Raw genomic sequence first — 25,480 nt, 5'->3', positions numbered from 1 at the left:
CCAAACTAATCTAAAGAAGGACAGAATATATCCCCTGAATTTTATCTTTCTCATGTGTCTAGAATCTAGATGATAAAAATTCATTTTACTACCACCTTGTTTGTTTACATTCATTGTTATCTCATTCAGCAATCTACCACGCAACATGTAATGTTAGTGAGCCACTCTTCTAGGTGCTGAAATAGCCACTCTTCTAGGTGCTGAAATACAGACGAACAGATAAGGCCTCTACTCTCATGAAGTTTATATTCTGGTGTCTGAGGTTGGAGAATAAGGAAATACAGAAGATGAAACAGAGTGATATAATGCAGAATGACTGGATGATTAGTTTGGGATTTCTGGAAAATATTTTCTGTATTGGTGTTTTTCTTTTTTTGTTTTGGTTTGATTTTGTCTTTTTGAAACAAGGTCTCACTCTTTTGTCCAGGCAAGATGGTGCAGTGGCAGCATCTCAGCTCACTGCAACCTCTGCCTCCCGGACTCAAGCGATCTTCCCACCTAAGCTTCTCAAGTAGCTGGGACTACAGGCATGGACCACTTTTTTGTATATTTTGTAGAGGTGTGGTTTTGCCATGTTGTCCAGGCTGGTGTTGAACTCCTGGGCTCAAGTGAGCCTCACACCTCAGCCCCCCAAAGTGCTGGGATTACAGGTGTGTGTCACCATGCCCAGCTGGAACTGGTGTTTTTCAAAGCTACCCTGTGCATGACTAGAAGTAACCAACTATGGAAAGAAAAAGGGGAGTAATGAAAATGTCTTTAACAAGGAACAAGGTGAACTTGTTAGAGGAACAGAAAGAAATCCAGGTGGTTGGTGAGTTGTAAGCTAGCAGTAGAGTGGTATGAGATGAAGTTGGAGTGTAAGATCAAGGTCAGGTAACATAGGTCGCTATGTGAATCAAGATAATGAACTTAGCCCGTTTCCTCTCCTCTCCTCTTTTTGTTTTGTTTTGTTTTGTTTTAGAGGCAGTCTCACTCTGTAGCCTGTAGCCCAGGCTGGAGTGCAGATGTAGGATTACAGCTCACTGTAACCTCCAACTCTTAGGCTCAAGCAATTCTCCCATCTCAGCCTTCTGAGCAGCTAGGACTACAGGTGCACCTCACCACACCCAGCTAATTTTTTATTTTTATTTTTGTAAAGGTGAGGTCTCATTACATTGCCCAGGCTGGTCTCAAACTCCTGGGCAGAAGTGATCCTTTCACCTTGATCTCCCAAGTACTGGGATTACAGGTGTGAGCCACTGTGCCCATTCCTTAGTCTGTTTTCTAAATGTGATGGGTGGGTACTGAAGAGTTTTAAACTGAGGGCAACAGCATGATTCTTTAAAAAAAATCAAAATGATCAATTAGGCTATAATATAGAGAATGGGTAGCATTGGAAATAAGAAAACTGGGACTTCAGGAATATTTTTAGAGAATGAGCCACCACTTCTTACCCACTATTTAGATGTAGTGTTTGTGAGAAGAGAGGGGTCAAGAGGACTTATTGGGTAGATGGTATGGCCATTTACTAAAATGAGGAGCAGGTTAATGTATAAGGGAGAGATCAAAGGATGAGAAAAGATCTCCTAAGGAGAGTGTGTAAATAGAGAAAATTGAGGATGCTACTGGAGGGAGCCAGTCTTTTGAGTTCTGCAAAAGGAAAGGGTGTCAACAGAGCAGATTAAGATTATGAAAGATAATGCAATCAGGAAAAAGCAAAACAAAACAAAACAAAATAGGAGGCCAGATGTGGTGGCTCATGTCTGTAATCCCAGCAATTTGTGAGGGCAAGGGGGGTGGATCACCTGAGGTTAGGAATTCAAGACCAGCCTGATCAACACAGTGAAACCCTGTCTCTACTAAAAGTTATCCGGGTTTGGTGGCACATGCCCATAATCCCAGCCACTTGGGAGGCTGAGGCAGGAGAATTGCTTGAACTTGGGAGACGGAGGTTGCAGTGAGCGGAGACTGTGCCATTGCACTCCAGCCTGGGCAACAAGAGTGAAGAGTGAAACTCTGTTTCAAACAAAACAAAACAAAAAAAAAACAGGAGAGTGATATATTCTGCAAATCAAGAAAAAGAGAGTATTTCAAGGGAGAATATGACGCTTTGTTTTACTTATTGTTTTTCATTATTATAATTCAAATCATTTTGGGTCAAAGAAGATCTATATGAAGATACTCTTTGAAGAAATCTTAACTTTCCAATAAAAGAAGAGGAAAAAAGGTATTAGCCACATTTCTAGGTCATATCTCCGGAAATTTCACCATACAACTGAAACTGTCTTTTAAGTCTGCACATGAATAAAATGAGAACAAAAGATGAATGCAATTTGCCTTACCTGTTTATTTTTCTTGTGGATTGTGACAATTGTTGGAAAGCAATCTTGCATTCTCACGAAATTACTGTATATTTTTCTGTGTCAAGTTCAACTTGATTGAGTTCTATGTGCATTCAAAATGCTACAAGATTAATATGCACATTTCTAATTCCCACATCTTCCTACATTTTCTTATTATTAGCATTGCTGCTATTACTGTTTTTATGATTATCATTACGCAAGTGTTTCTCTTGTCCTGAGATCTGAGACATCTTAAAAGTTGAGTCTGGGATGCTTGAAAGATAGACAAAGAGAAGGAGGCATCTCTCCAGGTGTTCCGTATTGCATTTTATTTCCAAGCCGCTGCTGTTGAGTCAGCCAGACATGATTACATCAGATCCAGGTAGACTTTAGGGATTCCAGCAGCCTCTCTTCCAAGTCTCTCTTTAAGATAAAATAGTCCGGCTGGGCGCAGTGGCTCACGCCTGTAATCCCAGAACTTTGGGAGGCCGAGGAGGGCCGATCACGAGGTCAAGAGATTGGGACCATCCTGGCCAACATGGTGAAATCCTGTCTGTACTAAAAATACAAAAATTAGCTGGGCGTGGTGGCGCACGCCTGTAGTAGTCCCAGCTACTCAGGAGGCTGAGGCAGGAGAATTGCTTGAACCTGGGAGGTGGAGGTTGCAGTGAGCCGAGATCGCGCCACTGCACTCCAGCCTGGACGACAGAGCGAGGCTCCGTCTCAAAAAAAAAAAAAAGATCAAGTAGTTCATTAGCATAGCTCTCCCTAGCAAAGCTGTAAACTATGGCCTTGATAAGGAGCACGCATATTCAGAAGCCAATTCTAGCCAGTCGTGTTATCTTTAATGTGCAAATAAATATCAGATGGGGCAAGGAGCAGAGTATAATTCGATCCTGTGGTGACTCACGTTGATGAGCAGCATTCGACGTAAGAAAGATGTCAAAGGAGATAAGAGGTAGAAGTTTATTTTTAATAAATTCTTTTTATGTAAAAAAAATCTATGACTAACCTAGAAATAGAATTCAAAACTGAATTGTATTTTCTCTTTGATATTGATTATTTTTGATGTGGTAAATGGGTGAATTAATAAGGAGATATGCTAAGAAGGGAATGCACCTCTTTTGTTTGGGTTTGGAAGAGACATGTTGGAAGTGGTTTGATGTTTTGTGAGCCAGGTATTTCTAGCTAAAATCCTGTCCCCTTCACTTGGAGTCTATGTGCTCTAGTACAGGTTTCTTACGTTCTTTGAGTCTCAGCTTCTTATCTGTGCCATGTGACAAATAATGCTTATGTCCCTGGAAATGGCAGATAGTCCGTTAGTGACAGCTATTTACAATATTGTTTCACATCTTTCTACAAATTGCTAAACCTTTACCCTTTTCTCTAACTTTATGTGTAGCAGGAGAGGCAGATCTATTTGCATAGCCCATCATTTTCAGATTATTATAGGGCTTGGTATTTAGCTTTTTGGTATTATAGTCAATTACAAGTGATTTATTAGCTACTAGGAAGGTGCAGTATAAATAATAAACTTGAAGGTTATAAACAAATCATGTTTTTAATTGGAATGCTAATAAATTATAATGTCATGTTATGAAATAGGTAGCTAGGTTCTTCAAACATCGTAGTAAAAGTCACCTGGTGAATATTTACCCAATGATGGCATAAATTAAACTTAGCTGTCAAAGAAAAATCTGCAAAGGAGGAAAAATAATGCTTCCCCATCTTCAAGCTTTGTTTATTTAAATTTAGAATGATGTCTGCGGGTATTAATCTTGATAATCTGGAAGACTTAGAAATCATTATTTTTTCCTGATTAGGTAACAATGAAGTTTTTTCGAATTCATGTTTTGTTTGTAAATATTTTCTGAATTGAAATGTGAAACTTAATTCTAATTAGAAACAAGTTGAATTGTTGTGATAAATAGAAGTATTTGTTATCCGTCTTCATCTTTCTGTATCTAACACCAATATCTATATTGATACCCAATTCTAAAGAGCATTAAGTATTTCTCAAATAACATCACCTCTAGGAATTAAGAAACTCAGAATCTTATGAACAGATGAGTGCCTTATTCTCTATGAATGAGCCCTTGTTGATTTCCTCATCTTCCTTGCCTTTCCTTTTTCTGAGTGATGGACGTGTTTATACTGTACAGCTACACGTAATAGGATAATGATGAACATTTAATAAATGCTTACTAAATAGCTGGCACAGTGCTGAACATTTTACATATATCATCTCATTTAGCGTCATCCCATTTATGGAGAACTGTGTTAATTCACAGGAACATTGAGCAAATTGCTTAAGTTCACACAGTGTGTAGACACTGAAGTCAGTTCAAGGACCCAGGCAGCCTACTGCATGTTTAACCTCAATGCAGTAGACCCTCTTTTCCATGAAAATGCCTTGGGAATAAAAATCCCTTGAACATGTTGATCTTTGGACAAATTTGAGGGATTTTTCTCAGCTATGACTAACAACCAGAGGTTACCAGGCAGATGCACTTTATTTATTTATTTTTTTATTTCTAGCTTAATTATTTGCAGTACCTTACATTTTAATGTTACTTGCCATATGTGTTATTTATTAACACTAACATTTAGCAAGTATATTTGCAATTCTTAGACATGTGGACAAGGCGTAGGGCCTCTTCTGTGTTATTGCAGGGGAAAACAAAAAATAGCTGTATATATTTCCCCTTCAGGCAAAGTGAGATTCCCACAGGAGTGAGGATGGTGGGGCTTCTCATTAATATCTAAATGCAAGGAGTGAATACTCCTAATTTTATGCTATTCTTCTCCTAGAATGAACTATTTCAGTTCTGAAATGACAGTAAGAACATGGAAATCATGTATATTTTAAAAGAAATGCCATTTGGGATGACTGGGTAATTAATTCATTCCTCATCAACTTGTCTACAGCCACTCATGTCTTACACAGATCTGTGTTTCATTAGGAATCAGTGAGATACACACTCAATGAAATCATTTTAAATATGATTTGGAGAATTTAAAAAAATCTCTATTACTTTTATCCTGATGACTCAACATGAAGTGTTGTAGTTTTCTGGGCATCAGTGAAATACTGAATTATACCATTTGTCTCTTTTAAAGCAATTTAATTCCATTACATTTAATAATATTTAGTACTTACAGAGTATCATCTCCTTTCAAATGGAAACATTAACTGCTGTAATTAATCCTTCTGGCACTTCTCCAGTCTAAAAATATAAATAGAAATAAAGAACGCAATTAGGAACAGGTGTGCCTTGATAAAAGAAGGAAACACAATGAGATGTTTAGCCCCTGACTCAGGACTCCTGGGTTCAGTTACTGCCCAGAGAAAGTTTTTTCCTTAAGGAGGCAAGCAGTTCACTTCATAGACATTGAAGTTTATACCTCAGGTTTGATGACTTGGGAGAATATATCCAAGATCCTTTATAGATATGTGATACTAGCTCTATTGTAACTAAAAGTTGGGAAATAGATGACATTTTAGGGAAATCTCCACGAGTCGCTATGATTGTTTTATTCTGTGAAAATTTTGCCTATAAAGTGTCTGCTGTTTACTGTCCTCTTTGGCTTCCACATAGTTCCAGAGTCTGAGAAAAGTGAGGAGGAAGGAACAGATAGTAAACAGAAAGTTTATTTCTTTGATCACTGATGTCCGGCATTAAGACGTGTAATCTCTCAATTGAATTGTATCTCAAATTGTCAGTTTGTCAGTTTGATTTTTGCTATGACACAAACCTGCCTCTTTCCTAGTGATTGTCCTTTGGTGGTTTCCTTCTGTTCTAGGGAACAAATCTAAGATCTTTCCTATGGTAGAAATCATGCTATAGTAAGCAACTCTCTCTTGTTCTTTATCCCCAAGTCTTTGAGAACTATAGCTTTAGAACCATGTTTTAAAGTTTCAAATGTATAAGTATACTAATTAAAGATCTATATTTCACGGAGAAGACTCACTAACTACACTTGAGTGCTGCTCCACAGAAAAGTAGAATAACAGCGGTTTTATTCATTTATTTGTTTGTTTATTTCAATCCTGAAAAAACCCTGGGAGGTTAAAATCACCCAGGAGGCTTTAAAAAATACTAATTTCTGAATTCCACTGCAATCTACTATTTTAGGATACAGGGAAGCAATGCCTAGCCATTGCTATTTTACAAAATCTCCCAGAGATACGTGATTTTAATTTGCATCTAGATGTTAAAACTACTTTAAAATAATATAAGAATATGATAAAAGATAATATTGCTTAGAAGTTAATAATAAACTATAGAATTAGACAGTTCTGAGGTTCTTAATGTGTTCCAAAATTATTTTTTAAATTCAGTGTTTAATTAGAGAAACACAACAGGGCATTGGCAATGATCAGTGGGACCCCTGGTGGTAGTCCTCAGTTTTGTCTCCTTTGTGCTGATCAGTTAAGTTCTGGACCCCCATACTTGCATATCCCATTCAGCAAGACAGAAGACTTCAGGTTTTTTTGGATCTAACTTTCTTAGATATCAGAAGGATGATGATCCATGAATACTTGAACATGCCTCTTTGGGAGGCGGGTGGCATGTTGCCATCTCCAAGTGACTTCTCACATTGCTCTTCATAGCTACATATATCCTTTCCTTGATAGAGTCATGAGCAATCTTGTCTTTTTAATCTTGTTAAAAAACTAATGATTTTTGGCAATCCTTATCTACTGCCCCGAGTTGTGAGAATGAAACACAGGAACATAGCATGGTTGTTTGGCAGTGTTAAATATTCAATAAATGTTGGTGGTGTTTTTATTTTTATTTTCAGCACTATATAATTGTTTACCTGAATGCCCCATAACTCATGCTTCTCCTCTTATTATTCATTATTTCTCAAATGCTATTTTTTTTCTCTTACCAGGGAGAAATGGAAAGTAAGAGCTGTAAATATTCAATGTAAATATTTATTAATACAATGTAAATATATCCCTTGAGTATATACAATGACAGATATGCTTTAAATTCTTTTAATGTATTTAGCTTATTGAATTCTTACATTTATAAGGTAAGTATTACTATTGCCCCCATTTTAGAGATAAAAACACTGATTTACTGACAAGTTACTTAACTTTTTAAAGGACACAGCTAGTATGTGGCAGGTCTCTGGGATTTGAACTCAGTAAATTCAGTTCCAGAGCTTGTGCTATAAACCTTCACAATGCCTACTGTCTTACTTTCTTAAAATCTAGCTCCCAACATTATGACTATGTGAATTTATCATGGACAGCCCCTGTCCCCCCAAAAAAATGAACAACTTTCCACACTGACTCCTAAACAGGCTAAAAATGTACCCATGATGTTATACTGCATGCATTGTTTATTTTCTCTTTTTTCAAGGTGCACAGAGTCTAATAGATAAGCACACAAGTGTCTTACATACTTAGGTGCTTTTAATTCACAGTAAAATGTCTGGCATACACTAGATGCTCCAAAAATAATAAGCATAAAGCCAAAGAGAAAAATGAATAGTGAACTCACAGGAAATAGACTTAGAAACAAAATTTTATAGCTATTTAATAAATGGGAGGTTTCTTCCTTCTTTTCCCATAAAAGGTATGTAAGTGTCAGCTCCTGATCAGGATAGGGATGAAGATGAGGACATTCAAATGTATAGTTCCATTCTCAATACTATATTATTAAAGTCCAGAAACAGTTGTAGATATTTATTTTCAGCTATATGCTATTGCTACTCATCATTTCTAAATTCCTCCACTCAGGATTTGCCTACATAAAGTTGTATTTGAGCTTAATGGAAATTTAATGAAAATATATTGGTTAATTCATTTCATATAAAATAATATGATGACTTCATTTTTCTAGTTATACATCATACATAAACATCCTAAAGCTTACTGATGCCTTCAAAATAGGATAACTCCATCCCAGCTTGACATTTATCAGGCTCGTTTAAAGCAGATAGACTGTAACTGCTCTACTTTTGCCTCTTCTAAAGATAACTTGCAGGACGCTGGAGTATTATCATCAATAATGTCATCTAATGTCCAATCCATGTGTAATCATTTCCTCCTCTCTTATATAAAGGCCGCATTCACCACGGCTTTGCAAAAGATGCAAAAAATGATGGGATAGTTTATATTAGTGTTAAAATTTCAAAATATTTCCAGCAGGCAACCCTCTCAACACAGTTTTCTATCTGGTCTGCTTCTTTTGGACTTGGCATGAGATGTAACTTTGGAGTCATGTCCTGCAGTTGTAATTATTGCACTGGAAGCTGAAGCTCACATTTTTATCCCTGAAAAGCTTCGGGTGACAATCAGACCTAAATTCTCTGGCGATTTTAGTGCTTGTGGTCATGGAATAATTCTACAAGCATGTCTTGAATACTAACAACACACTAAGCATTGTGCCCAGTGCCAGAGATACAAAGGTGAGTGGGAAATGGTTAGGAGTTTAAATCCATTTAGGGGCAGGGAAAGAGTCATTGTACTCATAATGATATAATAAGTTAAGCTTCCATTAATTAATTGCTTCATACCAGACACCTACCTCGCAGAGTTCTGTTTTGACTTTATATTTTCCCATCTAAAATACTGTAATAAAATAAGTAAATTATCTAAGGTTAAGTAAGTGGCATATATACCATAGGAAATGTGGGTGACATACAACCCATGTTCTTAAATGCATAGGATACAATATCGTATACTGTCCCTCCTCAATCTTTACATAAGCTTTCCATTTGTTTCTATTCCTCAATTTACACTAACTAGCATAGAATTACAACTTACCCAAGGCCTCTCAGAAGGCCTTTTGTTGTTATAAGCTATGCTTATTAGGAGGGAAGGCTTGAAGGTGGCCGTTTGTTCAGATTTCCAAGCACGTTTCATATTTTTCCTCTAAATCTTCTGAAACATATTGCTACTTACCTTTCCCAAGCAGCCTCGTGTGCCTGGGGTTCTCAGCAGCTGGGACCCTGGTGTTCTAGAGGTTTAGAGAGGATGTCTGGCTTCCACTGAATCTGGGAACCACTCAGTGCTTCTGTAAGGTGTGGGATGAGGCAAGTTCATTTATTCAGGTATTATCTTCTTAGTTTGCACCATATGCCGGCACCATCCAAACACACTCCTGCTATTGATCCCATCTAAATATAGCAGATGATTTCTGACCTGACATAACCAATATTATTACTACAATCGCAGGTTTTGATGTGTTCCTCTCCTTAGTCAGAGAAAAATAAATCCATGTATTTTTAAAATTGTTCTCGCTATACTACTTAAAATTAACATATGTATCTCTCTTTGGGAAACATTGTAAAAGCTAATGTAAAATGTACTAGACCATATGAGACCTTAAATTAGTAGGAGAAAAATCTTCTGGAGCTCTGTCTCTTTTGCCACATGTGAAGGTTGCAGAAAACAAACAAAAAAAAATCACCACCAGCACTAAAAGAAAAAAACAGGCACATAGATTAATTAGTATCCTCATTAATAATTTATCCCAATAAATATGTCTTCAATCTCACTGTCTCTCCATTTGGGCTGCTGCTACCCTAAGCCACATTTCTATCCTTCCTTGTCTGGTTTATTTCGCTACATATTTAAAAGGATATATGTAATTTAAAAAATCTTAGTTCTAAGTTCAAAATCACATTATTTCAGTCATTTTTCCACACTGGAATGTGAATGATGTTTCAAAAATACATGTCTGGACATGTTACTCTCCTGCTCTAAATCATTTGTTAGTTTCTCCAAGACCTTGTGGGTAAAAGTTCAATATCCCTAATATATCTATGCCCGCAGCATAATATACGATGCCCACAAACAGCCTACTGCCTGCAAATACAGCCTCTCCTCTTGTCACTCTCCTCTGTTGCCTGACCATACTGGACTTACTCTAATTTCTGAAACTCTTCGAATAATATTGATTCTCTTCGTTTGATGCACAATGAGGTTAACTGGAAAGACAAAGAGCTTTGGACTGAACCTAGATTTAAATTTGGCTGTACAGTCTCTCTTTACTTTTTCATATATTTGAAATAGAGATGAGAAGGTCTCACTCTCAGTGTTATTAGGAGTAAGAAAGAAGACAACAGCTTCCTTGATCAATATCACTTCCTTTTAATAAGGGCGGTTATCCCTCATTTACGCTGACCAAAGAATGGATTTCTGCATTGCTTCTCAAAATGTGTCCAGCGGCTTCCTGGATCACAACCTCAATATCACCTGGAAGCTTCATAGACATTAAAAACCTCAGGTCCCATCCTAGGTCTGCTGAATCAAAATATGTATTTTCACAAGATTCCCAGGAGGTGCATGCAGGTCCACATTAAAGTTTAGATTACTAGGCTAAAGGTTGAGATCTTTTTTCCCTGCAACTGGTTATTTTTTATTTTAAAGTTACTGTGTTTTTTCCTGTGAAATTCAAATCAAGTTCTAGGGGCTGATAGAAGACAGGAAACAACTCTGACTTATTCACTCTTATATCCACAGGGTTTAAAATGGGTCATGAAACAACTGCTTTTTAAAATAATAAATGAGAAGCAGGGCCCAGAAAATAAGTAATGATACAACTTTCACCACTCTTAAACTATTGTTTTACTGAATGCCTGAGAGAGTTCTAGGTCACTATACGGGAGTGGTACAATATTTAAGGACACTATATATGTTAAAAATCACATTACTCCAGATTAACTTTTACATGGAGCATAAATATGCTCTTGTTTGGAGCATATATTTGGTGAAACAAATATATACACTCTTAACACACCTTTAGAGTACATCTATTCAAAATCTTTGAATTACATTTTTGTTTTAGTAATGCTTCATCTTTTGTTTTAGCAATATCTCTAATAGATCCCAGAGTGCTCTCTTTTAAATTAATAATATGTTATGGTCATGGAGATATTCTGTGCTTTTTCTTTTCTTTTCTTTTTTTGAGACAGAGTTTTGCTCTGTCGCCCAGGCCTGGAGTGCAGTGGCGCGTTCTCGGCTCACTGCAAGCTCCGCCTCCCGGGTTCACGCCATTCTCCTGCCTCAGCTTCCCGATTAGCTGGGACTACAGGTGCCCACCACCACGCCCGGCTAATTTTTTGTATTTTTAGTAGAGACAGGGTTTCACCGTGTTAGCCAGGATGGTCTCGATCTCCTGACCTCGTGATCCGCCCGCCTCGGCCTCCCAAAGTGCTGGGATTACAGGGGTGAGCCATAGCGCCCAGCCTGTGCTTTTTCATTATATTCTATCACATTTCTCTTCTAAGCCAGTTGTACGTTAGATCTGTGTATATGTGCATGAGCTCCCTCGAACATGTGTGTGTTATGTTTTCAGCAGAAATCCTAGGACCACACCTTTAGTATTATAGATGTTTTAAGGGTATGTCTTATAACTGTGGGTAGCATTTTTGTCTAACATTTTGCTTAACATTTACAATTAATGTTACTTTTATGTAACATTTACATTACAATGGGAGAAATCCCTCACAATCTTTCTGAGGGGCCCAAATGACATTGGTGGCATAGTTACTGATCATGGAAAGTGGGGGTTTCTAATATCCAGGAAAAGTGGCTCAGCAGTGTGACAAGAGCAACATACTGCTTATATTTCATTCAGTCAGAATGCCCTGAAACAGGTGATTCCTAATGAATGTTTTTTTTTTAGAAAAGTCCTTATTAGGCTGAGTGCAATGGCTCATGCCTGTAATCACGGTGCTTTGGGAAACCGAGGTGGAAGGATCACTTGAAGCCAGGAGTTTGAGACCAGCCTGAGCAACATAGTGAGATTCCTGTCTCTACGAAAATAATAATTATTTTTTAAAAATTAGCTGTGCATGGTTGTGTGCACTCGTGGCCTCAGCTACTCGGAAGGCTGAGGTGGGAGGATAGATTGAACCCAGGAGTTCGAGATGACAGTGGAGTGATCACGCCACTGCACTCTGGCCTGGGCGACAAAGTGAAACCCTGTTCTGAAACAAAAAAAAAACAAAACAAAAGGTCCTTATGATTTCAACTTTTTCGTTTTAAGTGATATATTGTTACTGTACATTTATATCTCACAATTTCGAAATGGTATAATCAAATACACAGAAAATGCTGCAGTAAGTACTGTCTTTGACCTGACTATTCAGTAACTTGTTTAATTTGATAATGTGGCTAAATGAGCATTTAGCTAGTCAAACCCAATTTGGAAGCAAGTTTGACTTTTTTGAAAGCTTGCATTTTATCTCTTGGGCTATTGGAGCTACACATTGAAGAATAACACAAGGAATTTAGCTGGGGGTGACATTTATGGCTTTTTGTTTTGTTGCAGACAAATATCTAGAGACTACTTTTCTTAACTAGACAAAATTGTGGTTAGAAAATCCTTAATGGTCCAAGGAGAAAGAAATGATACAGTACAAACTCTTACTTTAGGCATTTTAAATCTGGAAATTATTTTACCAGGACTGAAAAAGAGTTTATGGCTTATTTTTATGAAATAAAGGGTCCACATAGTTCTTAACACATATTCTAAGCCCAAAGCAAGTGTCTCCTAAGGTTTGTGAATGATGAATTCAGAATTCAAAAGGTCAATGCAGGGTTGTAAACCTACAGTCCTTTTGGCATAGAAGAAATAAGCTACTTTCAAATACTTTTCAAGGGTGCACTGACAAATAGGCCATCTAGTTGTAGTGTAAGCAAAGATCAGTGACTTAATGTGCTAAATTCAAATCATTCTTATCCTGTTCTTAAGTTGGGGTACATCCTAGCAACAGTTCGTTAATTTGCATCTAAAGATTATATGCACTTAAACATAATAAATTTGAATTTCTCATTAAAAAATACCTGTGTATACATAGGGGTGTGTGTGTGTGTGTGTGTGTGTCTGTGTGTGTGTGTGTTTTCTAACTTTAGTTAATTTAAACAAGAAAATCCTGGGCAATCACTCTATTAATAAACTTTTTACCTTTACTGTTGAGAGCTCTTTTTACTTTAAATGTTTCTCTTACTCTTGGCACTGGATAATACAAATATAAGTAAGTAGTTGTTTTTCAGCTCTCAGTTATAATCACTACTGTGATTACAAACTGATTAACAATCAACCTTCTGTTTAAATGCCATCCCTTACATATATTTGTTATGGAACAGAGTCATAGAAGAACAAACTCTGCATATGTTAAACTGACTTATGACTATATTTAATGTTGGCTTTTGGCTGAGTCATGTAATTGACATGTGTTTTGAATATATCCATTTTTTTGTTTTGTTTTGTTTAAGAGACTAGGGTCTCGCTGTGTCACCCAGGCTGGAGTGCAGTGGCATGATCGTAGCTCACTGCAGCCTCTAACTCCTGGGGTCAAGCAATCCTCCTGCCTCAGCTACCCAAGTGGCTGGAACTACAGGCATTTGCCACCACGTGTGGCTAAAATTTTTAATTTTTTTTGTGGAGATGGGGTCAACTTATGTTGCCCAGGCTGGTCTCCAGCTCCTGACCTCAAGATATACTGCCATCTTGGCTTCCCAAAGTGGCGGATTGCAGATGGGACCCAGTGCACCCAGTCTTGTATCAATTTGTTGATTGATTTATTGATTCCCAACCTGTTAAAAAATAAGGTACAATAGGTCCATTTGTGGATTTGCTGGAAATCACTGCTGGTAAGCTCAGTCAGTATAATAGATCTCTTCACAAGAATCTCGAATCCATGTAGGCGAACAGCCAACCCTTTCTGAGATAGTTGAGAATGAAAACACCTAGCCCAAACCTTTTGTAGTCAGATTTTTGTTTTGGTCACATGGTTAAGAGAAAGAGCTCTGGATTCAGGATGACTGTGTTGATACCAAAGCTACTAGATATGTAATTTCATCCACTCCATACAGAATAGGAAACCAAGGTTCAGATGCTTATACATAGAAAATACATAACACGGGAGTTTACAACAGGTAAAAACCTAAAAACAGGCCAGGCGCTGTGGCTCACGCCTGTAATCCCAGCACTTTGGGAGGCTGAGGCGGGCAGATCATGAGGTCAGGAGATCCAGACCATCCTGGCTAACAAGGTGAAACCTCGTCTCTACTAAAAATACAAAAAAAATTAGCTGGGCGTGGTGGCGGGCGCCTGTAGTCCCAGCTACTCAGGAGGCTGAGTCAGGAGAATGGCATGAACCCGGGAGGCAGAGTTTGCCGCGAGCCGAGATCATGCCACTGCACTCCAGCCTGGGCAATTGAACGAGACTCCATCTCAAATCAAAACAAAACCTAAAAACAACTCTATAAGCCCTATTAAAGAACAGTCGAATGTATGTCACTTGACAGACACTTCTGCTTTTATGTAGATATCCCTTTTCTACAATGTTCAGATGCCATTTTAGGCCCAAATGTGTAGGCCTCTTAGAACACAATGTAGACAGAGAAAGGATATTTTGATGAGACGGCTTGTACAACAGCACCTATAAAGAGTCCTTATATCACCCATTTTCATAGTGTGTCTAAAATAAAGTGTGATTTCCATTTGCTCATTTAAAATAATGCTAAACCTCTACTATTTATGGTTAGTGGGAGCATTAGTACAGTGGCCACTGTTAGAATCAAGAGGTTACAACACTCAGTGGCTAGGGGTGCAGTCTTTGTCTCCAGGTTTAGAGTTGGAGGTGAGATAGGCAGCAACTGAGGAGGTATAGTGCAGGGACATGATAGATGCAGTTACCCAGGACAGTCAAGAGCCATAGATGGCACAAGCTTTCTTATCTCATGTCTTAGAGCTGACAAGGTTTCTTCATGAAAGAGCAAAACTGGCATAGTAAATGTAGCTAATATGCAACATTATGTAATAGAATTCCTATAACTTTGGTTTTGACAGGGCCAAAAATTTGACTCTCAGATTCACAGTATTCATCGTGAAGTGTGAAAGTTGATGAGTAGTACAAATCAAAGTACCTAAAAGATAAAATAAACTGATTCACATCAAGAAATTTGGTTACTGTCTTATTGTTGGGACTACTTGTTTTGCCCTAAGTATTTTCTGTTAGTGGTACAGTAGGTGCTGTAATGAGCAATGTCCTTAAAACCAGCCATGTAATACCACAGTGAGGTATTTCATGGGACTTTTAATTTCTAGCATTCCTTTATGTAGGTCACAAAAGTGCAACTATTGCATGCAAAGTGCAATTCAGTGGAACTAACTTTACCGAAGGGAAGGACTGGTTATACAAATAATATTGCAATGGAGCTCTCATGTGTTCGTATGTAGTGTAGGGATAGGTATTAGTGTATCCACAGCAATGATTTTCAAATATTTTAACTAGCCTACTCTTCTTGTTAAACAATATCTTCAACAAATATATTTGAAATTGATACATTGAGGCTTCAGTATCATGCGGTAGCCATGTTGGCCACTGGGCCCCTCATGCCATGTCTACTGAGGCATCACAACAGATCCTGCCGCTGGCACAGAGTTTGACGATGCCTGGGCCATTAGGTGCCACCTGATGGGGTGCCTGACGGGGTGCCACCTGACCCCAACATTACTCATGATTTGAGTAACACAGAAAGCCTACTTTTGAGTCATGGAACTAGTGAATAATGTGACTTTTATGTGGAAATATTAACTAATTATTAACCTTTTGATATTTGTCTAGGAGGCATATATCTAACTAAAATTATAATTGCAGTTTTAGCATTATTTCAAATAGAATTCTAGAATTAGTTTACAAATATATATACTTATAAATATACATATATAATATCTATGATTTAACATTAAAAATATGTACAGTGTGTGTGTGTTTAGTGTAAGACCTAAGGAAGGAGAAATAAAATAATGTTTGGCAAATCAAGATCTGTATCTACTATACTTATATCTACACCCATGTACCTACTATTTCCAGTTAACAGGCATACTTCTAGTTAATGTAAACCCCATACTGACTCCATAAAATAGTATTATCCCTGTAGCAATATAGAAACTGAAGCTAAGAGAAGTAAAATGATTTGTCTGAAGTTACCTGATATTTAAATCACAAAGCTGGGATTGGGGTTGAGGACTGAATAACTTCAAAACCCATACTCTTTCTACTGTACAAGGATATTGAATTACATGACAAGTGAATCAAGGCAAAATGAAAAGAGGAGAGAAATGAATATGAATGATCTCCAAGGCTAACTGGTGGAGCACTCAGATAACAGGAGATGACTCATGCAATGCCTTCTAATGTGTCTGTTGTTTTTTACTCTTTATCCTTGAAATTGTCATGAAAGGTATGAATGGCAGAGTTCAATGGCAGTAATTAGCCACTTCAAATAAAAAAGTACATAATGTCTTAAATGAGACTCTTTGTATCCATTTTTCCTCCCAAACCTTGCCATTAGCTCAGCACACCCTAGATGCCAGTCTCCAGCGTGAGTCTACATAAAATTGCCATTACTATTAAAGAGACTCATGTAGACTCACAAAAGAAATAATGGAATCTATTGAATCAAAATTATGAATCCTTTAACAGTGCCTCCTGTGACTGAGCACACTGCATTCTGCCTGTCTCTGTTGTACAGACAACAATTGTTTAAATGCTGGGTTGTTTGTGGGCATATGCTCCATCTGTCAGGTGTCACAGAACCCTAAGGATATAAAAAAGTCCTTCTATCACCTAATGGTTTTCATCTGTTGGTGAATTCAGGCGCTGACCCTTTAGAAAAATAGCTAACAAGGACACAGATCAGGGTGTTAATTTAGAAGGTGTTACAAAGACAGGAAGAAAAACTGTCTGCAAATAAATCAGAAGACTTTGGAAAGGAATGTGAAGTATTGGAGATTAATGGGCTGCTGTCAGGCATACTTGGGTTCAAATATCTGTTTTCTTATTTTTTTGTCTTGTGATTTAAATTATCTGCCAAAGGATCAAACCTCAATGAATGTTTATTCTATTTCATTCTTCTCATATTTGGAACATAGATTTTATTTTCCCACTTGTAAGGTAAATGTATACACACATACACACACACAGACACACACACACACACACACATACACCCCTTCTGAGTCCCAGACCAACATTTTATGATTCTGCTTCTTATTAGCTTGTGTGGCTTGGAGCAGGTTACTTATCTACTCTGAATCTCAGATTTCTCATCGATCAAATGAGAAAAAAGAAACGACCTTGTGAAGGTATAGTAAGGATGAAGTAATGTATGTAAAGCAATTTGAACAGTATATGGTATATAGTAGATTCTTAATATACGTTTATTGCTTTCTTCTTTCTCCATCTTTTCCTCTTTTCTCTGCTACTTTCTGACCTGATCCTGGTTGGAGTCACCTTTGAAATAATGTTAGAGACTTTGTTTTGCTTTGTTGTGTCCTGCTAAAAAAATACTTCAGAAGTCAAAACATTTATGGGTAAGTGGATATTTACTATGAGTCTTGAATTTAACATTTTATGACATACATTTCCTCAAAGGAGTAGTATATTGTGCTCTTGCAGATGAGTGACCCTACTTTAAACTCCCCTTGAAATTCATGTTGCTTGATGCTTTGAAATGAGTGTGGAGTGATTCTTCTGTAATTACACATGATATGCATTAATTATTTCCTAATGAGGCCTAATGGAGAAAAATAGAAATAAAACAAATTATAATAGCACACTCCTTTAGCTTCTCTAAAGTCATCAAAGTCACACCTCTAACAGTAAAAATAATGTTTCTCCTCTTTCTGATAGCATCAATTTTGGTGAAAGGTGAGCCTTGTGCTTTTGAGCTACTCAATATTTTCTGTAATAATATAGTATTTTATTGAGATTAATTCTTAACTGGGGTAAGGAGAAACAATGAGTATCTTGATTGCCATTAGCTTCTCAGTGTTCTATTAAAACAATCACAACAAGAAAAACAAAATCTTGTTTGCTCTTCTTATTTTATTTTGTCTTGTAATTTAACCAGTGTGGCCATGTCTGATAGGCTTTTGACAGTGTTGCCACCCTGTGGTCTCACCTGCTTTAATTGGACAACGGCAGTTTTCAATTAGTGTAAGCACAGCTTCTTGGACTGCCTCAGCAATTTTTCTCACACATATATTGTAATTATGTGTGTACCTCAATGTGTGAGACTATAAACATATGCTATATGATTGAATAGGAGTGCTGTCAACACTTTATTTTAGGAGCGTATTAATTATGACTGAATAATAATCTGGATGCTAGTACAGAGTAACACCCTCTACCTGGTTGATATTTACATTACTAACTGCATCTCATTCTCAGAACAATGAATTTCAAAGTACGGAACAATTAGCAACTCTATGGAAATCCTACATTAAGAGTGTCTTACAAATAATCCTCCTCAGGATAATTAACAGCTCTTTATTTAAACCGTTTTTATTTATTGATTTATTCTGCCCAAACAGGAGGAGATGCCAAAAATAGAAGGTTGAATTTTAGAATTGCAGTAACTAAAGATGACTACGTGGATAAGAAGGTTTTTAGTTTAAGTGTTTCTTTAAAAAAAAAAACAAACCAGAAACTAATATTCATTTCTTCTGATTATATTGTTCCATCAATCACCAAGATCCTGTATATTCATGACTCCAATTTTTGAGTATGATGCTCTTTAACCTTCACATGAGAACACACTGATGAAGTCTAGCAAGCTTATTATTTTCGACAACTTTCAGTAGTGAATGTAGAGGTCAGAGGTGGGGAAGGAATTTTGTTATTAAATATCCCATGTACCTGTGTATCTGGGTGAGCAGGTAACTTTGGCCTGATATTTAACTCTGTAAGAAGAATGGGAATCTGCTATGGCCTCTAACAAGATGATGCGTGAGAACCTATAGGCTGTGCACACAGTAGAAGTATTATAAATAATTGTTAAAGGGTTGGGTATATTTCAACATAATCAAGTGTTTTAGTATTCAGAAGTGAATGTTCAAAAGTCCCAAAAAATGTTTGGAACCTAAAATTGATTATTCCCTAATGGAAACATTTCGAACCACTTATTAAAAGTGGCATTGCCAAATAATACCATCCCACTTAGAGTATCAGGATTAAAACAACAACAACACAACAACAACCACAGAAAGGAATAACTTTTTGATCTCGAAGTCAGCGGTCCTCATAGTGTGGTGCCTGGATCAACAATATTAGCATCACCCAGGAACTTCTTAGAAATCCAAGGTTTTTTTGGTCCCATCCCAAAATTGCTAGAGAGGGCCCAGTAATCTGTGTTTTTACTTATGATTCTGATGCCCATGATTCTGATGCTTGCAGAAGTTTACCCTGTTCTAAAGAGATATATATGTGTATATATTTAAATATATACAGTAAATATATAATATATTTAAATATATACACAAATATATACATCACATATATAATATATATTTAAATATTATATATTTATCACATATATACATATATATATACACATACACATCACATATATATTATATATATTTAAATATATATAATATATATGTGATGTGTATGTGTATGTATATATATATATATATATATATCCTCTAGCCATCTAGATTGCCAGGGCTTCATAATAACCTGAGATAATATTCACCTCACAATATTCTGGTCAGGGAACTTGAATATGCCAGCTTTATGTTGTATATGTGACATATAGTATTTCACTTATTATTCACAACCGTTCAAAGAGGGAAGAGTTTATTTCCTCATATCTAAAATATTCATTAAATTAAAGCAAAACAAATTTGACTTTCCTGTGGTCATACACTGAAGCTTTCAGACCCATGTTTTGTGATGCCAACCCTACAATTTTTTCCCAAACGTTATGCTGCTACTTGTATTGGTTATTAATGGCAAAAGTTATCAGTGATGACACTGAGGACTAAAAAGATTGAGTGCGGGTGTCCATTATTAATTAATTTTAGTTCAGATAATGCTTTTTATACAATAAAATACTTATTGAGTGTTTGACCGACGGTGGAATGAAAGGAGTTGAATTTGGAATGAAGACGCCTGTGTTCTAATCCTCAAGCTATCTAATTTTGTTCATGGCCAGAAGAATTCCCCAGGGTTGTGGGAAAAATCAAATGAAGCAACGTATAAGACAGCATTGATACAGCTTAATATCATATATGAATTATTGGTAGAAACATGACACAATGTATTTTGTTACCGGTCAATAAGCTTTATTATTCATTTCTCAACTGTTAGAAGGTGGGCAATTATATTTTGCCAGACTGCATAAATTATTTGAATGGTTTTAGCATAAGGAAAATACAAATATTTAAGGTGATGGATATCCCAAGTACAGTGAATTATTCTTTACAAATTATATGAATGTATTAAATTATCACATGTACTTTGAACTATATTCATCTATTCTCAATAAGAATAAAGTTTAAAAATACCCCACTCCAAAATTGCATAAATTTGTATGTGATTTATAAATTTTAGAGTTTTAAAAAGACATTTATATCATTGCCTGGATTTTAGATTTTTTCCATGTGAATGAATCTACATTTGACAGCTTCTGGATCAAAAACCTGGACATAGCATTAGTTATAAGCATGACAAAGTGAAAATTGCCTCAACATAGGACAGTAGTGGGAATGGTTATGAAAATTCAAGTCCCTCTCATCAACAGATCTCTAAAAAGAACTTTCATAAAAAAGTTTTTCACATGTACATTATTTATATACAAATTATACATAAAAATTGGGATGTCATTATCTAAAAACAATGAAGTGAAAAAAGCAGGATGCAAAATGGTATATAAAATACTGTCTCGGGTGTAGCATAGTTCTCTCTTTATATGTCTTTTTATATAAATAATAAAGAGATGGTTGCCTCTGGGTGGAGTGTTTTATTTTGCTCTGTATGCTTATTTAATTTGCCACATATTCTACAGTAAACGCGAATTCCTCATATAATAAAAATATCTTTAGAAGGTGATTGTTTTTTACACAAAATTTGCATGGACAATATTTAGGAGTGCATGCTGTTTATTTCCTTAAAGTGCACTATAGTATTGATCCGGCAGACAGCTAATATTTGTTATCAAAGGCCTGGATTCTTTCTGTCCTATGATTAGGAAAATCTGTCCTAAATTATTGGGGCTGTGTGCACACACAACAATAGAAATTGAGACTTCGTTTTATTTTGTGGACAACTTCGGCTGCATATTTCATTTGTCTCTGAAGAGGTGGCTTAGAATTGATGTGACCTCTATTTTTTTTTTTCCCCAGGCTTGCTCTGTTGCCCAGGCTGGAGTGCAGTGGTGCGATCTCTGCTCACTGCAATCTCCGCCTCCTGGGTTCAAGCAATTCTCCTGCCTCAGCCTCCTGAGTAGCTGGGATTACAGGCACATGCCACCGTGCCCGACTAAGTTTTGTATTTTTTAGTAGAGATGGGGTTTCACCATGTTGGCAAGGCTGGTCTTGAACTCCTGACCTCGTGATCGGCCCGCCTCAGCCTCCCAAAGTGCTGGAATTAAAGGCGTGAGCCATGCAGCTGGCCCCCATGACCTCAAAATCCAAAGTGCTTAGATTACCGTGCCCTGCTCTTTTGCACTTGTAATGGCTCTTTTGCTGATTAATAATTTTCTAACATCATGTATTTGGAAAATACTGGTTTACTGAGCTATGTAGAACTTCCAGATTTCATTATACAGTATCAAAAAATCATATTCTGTAACATCAGCAATTTCACAGAAAAATATTTAAGTATTTAGAAGTTTCTGTTCGGGGACAGATTTTCTGAAATTTGAGTATTTGCTAGAAAGCTCACATTTTGATGTGGGTAACTATGGTTGGTTATCTTTAAAAGAATAAGCTAGTTGTATTTATTTTGGATAAAATATCTGCTAAATACAGAAGTCAGAATAGCCATAGTTTGCTTTCAGTTGTTTTTTTCAAGAACATGAGGTTTTACAAATAAAGTAGTTAGTTCAGCTTACAAATGAAACAATCAGGCTACACTCTTTTATTATTATTATTATACTTTAAGTTTTAGGGTACATGTGCACATTGTGCAGGTTAGTTACATATGTACACATGTACCATGCTGGTGCGGTGCACCCACCAACTCGTCATCTAGCATTAGGTATATCTCCCAATGCTATCCCTCCCCCCTCCCCCCACCCCACAACAGTCCCCAGAGTGTGATGTTCCCCTTCATATGTCCATGTGTTCTCATTGTTCAGTTCCCACCTACGAGTGAGAATATGCGGTGTTTGGTTTTTTGTTCTTGTGATAGTTTACTGAGAATGATGATTTCCAATTTCATCCATGTCCCTACAAAGGACATGAACTCATCATTTTTTATGGCTGCATAGTATTCCATGGTGTATATCTGCCACATTTTCTTAATCCAGTCTATCATTGTTGGACATTTGGATTGGTTCCCAGTCTTTGCTATTGTGAATAATGCTGCAATAAACATACGTGTGCATATGTCTTTATAGCAGCATGATTTATAGTCCTGTGGGTATATATCCAGTAATGGGATGGCTGGGTCAAATGGTATTTCCAGTTCTAGATCCCTGAGGAATCGCCACACTGACTTCCACAATGGTTGAACTAGTTTCCAGTCCCACCAACAGTGTAAAAGTGTTCCTATTTCTCCACATCCTCTCCAGCACCTGTTGTTTCCTGACTTTTTAATGATTGCCATTCTAACTGGTGTGAGATGGTATCTCATTGTGGTTTTGATTTGCATTTCTCTGATGGCCAGTGATGATGAGCATTTTTTCATGTGTTTTTTGGCTGCATAAATGTCTTCTTTTGAGAAGTGTCTGTTCATGTCCTTTGCCCACTGTTTGATGGGGTTGTTTGTTTTTTTCTTGTAAATTTGTTTGAGTTCATTGTAGATTCTGGATATTAGCCCTTTGTCAGATGAGTAGGTTGTGAAAATTTTCTCCCATTTTGTAGGTTGCCTGTTCACTCTGATGGTAGTTTCTTTTGCTGTGCAGAAGCTCTTTAGTTTAATTAGATCCCATTTGTCAATTTTGTCTTTTGTTGCCATTGCTTTTGGTGTTTTAGACATGAAGTCCTTGCCCATGCCTATGTCTTGAATGGTAATGCCTAGGTTTTCTTCTAGGGTTTTTATGGTTTTAGGTCTAACGTTTAAGTCTTTAATCCATCTTGAATTGATTTTTGTATAAGGTGTAAGGAAGGGATCCAGTTTCAGCTTTCTACATATGGCTAGCCAGTTTTCCCAGCACCATTTATTAAATAGGGAATCCTTTCCCCATTGCTTGTTTTTCTCAGGTTTGTCAAAGATCAGATAGTTGTAGATATGCGGCGTTATTTCTGAGGGCTCTGTTCTGTTTCATTGATCTATATCTCTGTTTTGGTACCAGTACCATGCTGTTTTGGTTACTGTAGCCTTGTAGTATAGTTTGAAGTCAGGTAGCGTGATGCCTCCAGCTTTGTTCTTTTGTTTCTTTGTTCTTTGTTCGTTGGCCTGCCTTGCTAGATTGGGGAAGTTCTCCTGGATAATATCCTGCAGAGTGTTTTCCAACTTGGTTCCATTCTCCCCATCACTTTCAGGTACACTAATCAGACATAGATTTGGTCTTTTCACATAGTCCCATATTTCTTGGAGGCTTTGCTCATTTCTTTTTATTCTTTTTTCTCTAAACTTCCCTTCTCGCTTCATTTCATTCATTTCATCTTCCATTGCTGATACCCTTTCTTCCAGTTGATCGCATCGGCTCCTGAGGCTTCTGCATTCTTCACGTAGTTCTTGAGCCTTGGTTTTCAGCTCCATCAGCTCCTTTAAGCACTTCTCTGTATTGGTTATTCTAGTTATACATTCTCCTAAATTTTTTTCAAAGTTTCCAACTTCTTTGCCTTTGGTTTGAATGTCCTCCCGTAGCTTGGAGTAATTTGATCGTCTGAAGCCTTCTTCTCTCAGCTTGTCAAAGTCATTCTCCGTCCAGCTTTGTTCCGTTGCTGGTGAGGAACTGCGTTCCTTTGGAGGAGGAGAGGCGCTCTGCTTTTTAGAGTTTCCAGTTTTTCTGTTCTGTTTTTTCCCCATCTTTGTGGTTTTATCTACTTTTGGTCTTTGATGATGGTGATGTACAGATGGGTTTTTGGTGTGGATGTCCTTTCTGTTTGTTAGTTTTCCTTCTAACAGGACCCTCAGCTGCAGGTCTGTTGGAATACCCTGCCATGTGAGGTGTCAGTGTGCCCCTGCTGGGGGGTGCCTCCCAGTTAGGCTGCTCGGGGGTCGGGGGTCAGGGGTCAGGGACCCACTTGAGGAGGCAGTCTGCCCGTTCTCAGATCTCCAGCTGCGTGCTGGGAGAACCACTGCTCTCTTCAAAGCTGTCAGACACGGACATTTAAGTCTACAGAGGTTACTGCTGTCTTTTTGTTTGTCTGTGCCCTGCCCCCAGAGGTGGAGCCTACAGAGGCAGGCAGGCCTCCTTGAGCTGTGGTGGGCTCCACCCAGTTGGAGCTTCCTGGCTGCTTTGTTTACCTAAGCAAGCCTGGGCAATGGCGGGCGCCCCTCCCCCAGCCTCGCTGCCGCCTTGCAGTTTGATCTCAGACTGCTGTGCTAGCCATCAGCGAGACTCTGTGGGCGTAGGACCCTCCGAGCCAGGTGCCGGATATAATCTCGTGGTGCACCGTTTTTTAAGCCCGTCGGAAAAGCGCAGTATTCGGGTGGGAGTGACCCGATTTTCCAGGTGCCGTCTGTCACCCCTTTCTTTGACTCGGAAAGGGAACTCCCTGACCCCTCGCGCTTCCCAAGTGAGGCAATGCCTCGCCCTGCTTCGGCTCGCCCACGGTGCGTGCACCCACTGACCTGCGCCCACTGTCTGGCACTCCCTAGTGAGATGAACCGGGTACCTCAGATGGAAATGCAGAAATCACCCGTCTTCTGCGTCACTCACGCTGGGAGCTGTAGACCGGAGCTGTTCCTATTCGGCCATCTTGGCTCCTCCCCGATCACCTCTCCAGGCTACACTCTTGAGTCGACACTCATAGTTCAGTATGTACCAGAAGTGGTTTGTGTGTACTCCCCTTTCATTACAGATTATTACTAATATAAGTACATAGGGCTGAGAGTTAATAAAAATATTTTTTACTGCATAATGAAAGACACTCTTACGTGAAACTGGATTTTTTTTTTTTAATCCTGAGAGTGAGTAATGAAGAGTTCTATGACTCTTAGTACAGTTGTTGGCACTGTGTTGATTGGTACTAAGGTGGCAGCAGTTGTACCCATCATTA

At 37.7% G+C, this 25,480-nt stretch overlaps 1 protein-coding gene and 1 long non-coding RNA gene across 3 annotated transcripts in view; one reads left to right on the top strand and one right to left on the bottom strand.

Annotated features, from left to right (window-relative positions):
* Positions 1-25,480, top strand: part of CDH8 (cadherin 8) — a 382,846-nt gene that overhangs the window by 92,922 nt on the left and 264,444 nt on the right. The window lies entirely within an intron of this gene.
* On the bottom strand, positions 2,559-25,179 carry LOC134757515 (uncharacterized). Its single transcript, XR_010131581.1, has 4 exons — positions 25,097-25,179; positions 9,244-9,355; positions 5,482-5,548; positions 2,559-3,217 (listed from the first exon to the last, which is right to left on the bottom strand). It is a non-coding gene; the product is annotated as an uncharacterized lncRNA (long non-coding RNA).

Source organism: Gorilla gorilla, chromosome 18 (assembly GCF_029281585.2).
Source record: "Gorilla gorilla gorilla isolate KB3781 chromosome 18, NHGRI_mGorGor1-v2.1_pri, whole genome shotgun sequence".
Lineage (NCBI taxonomy): Eukaryota > Metazoa > Chordata > Mammalia > Primates > Hominidae > Gorilla > Gorilla gorilla.
Note: the sequence above shows the minus strand (reverse complement) of the source record. Positions and strands in the feature narration are given on the sequence as shown.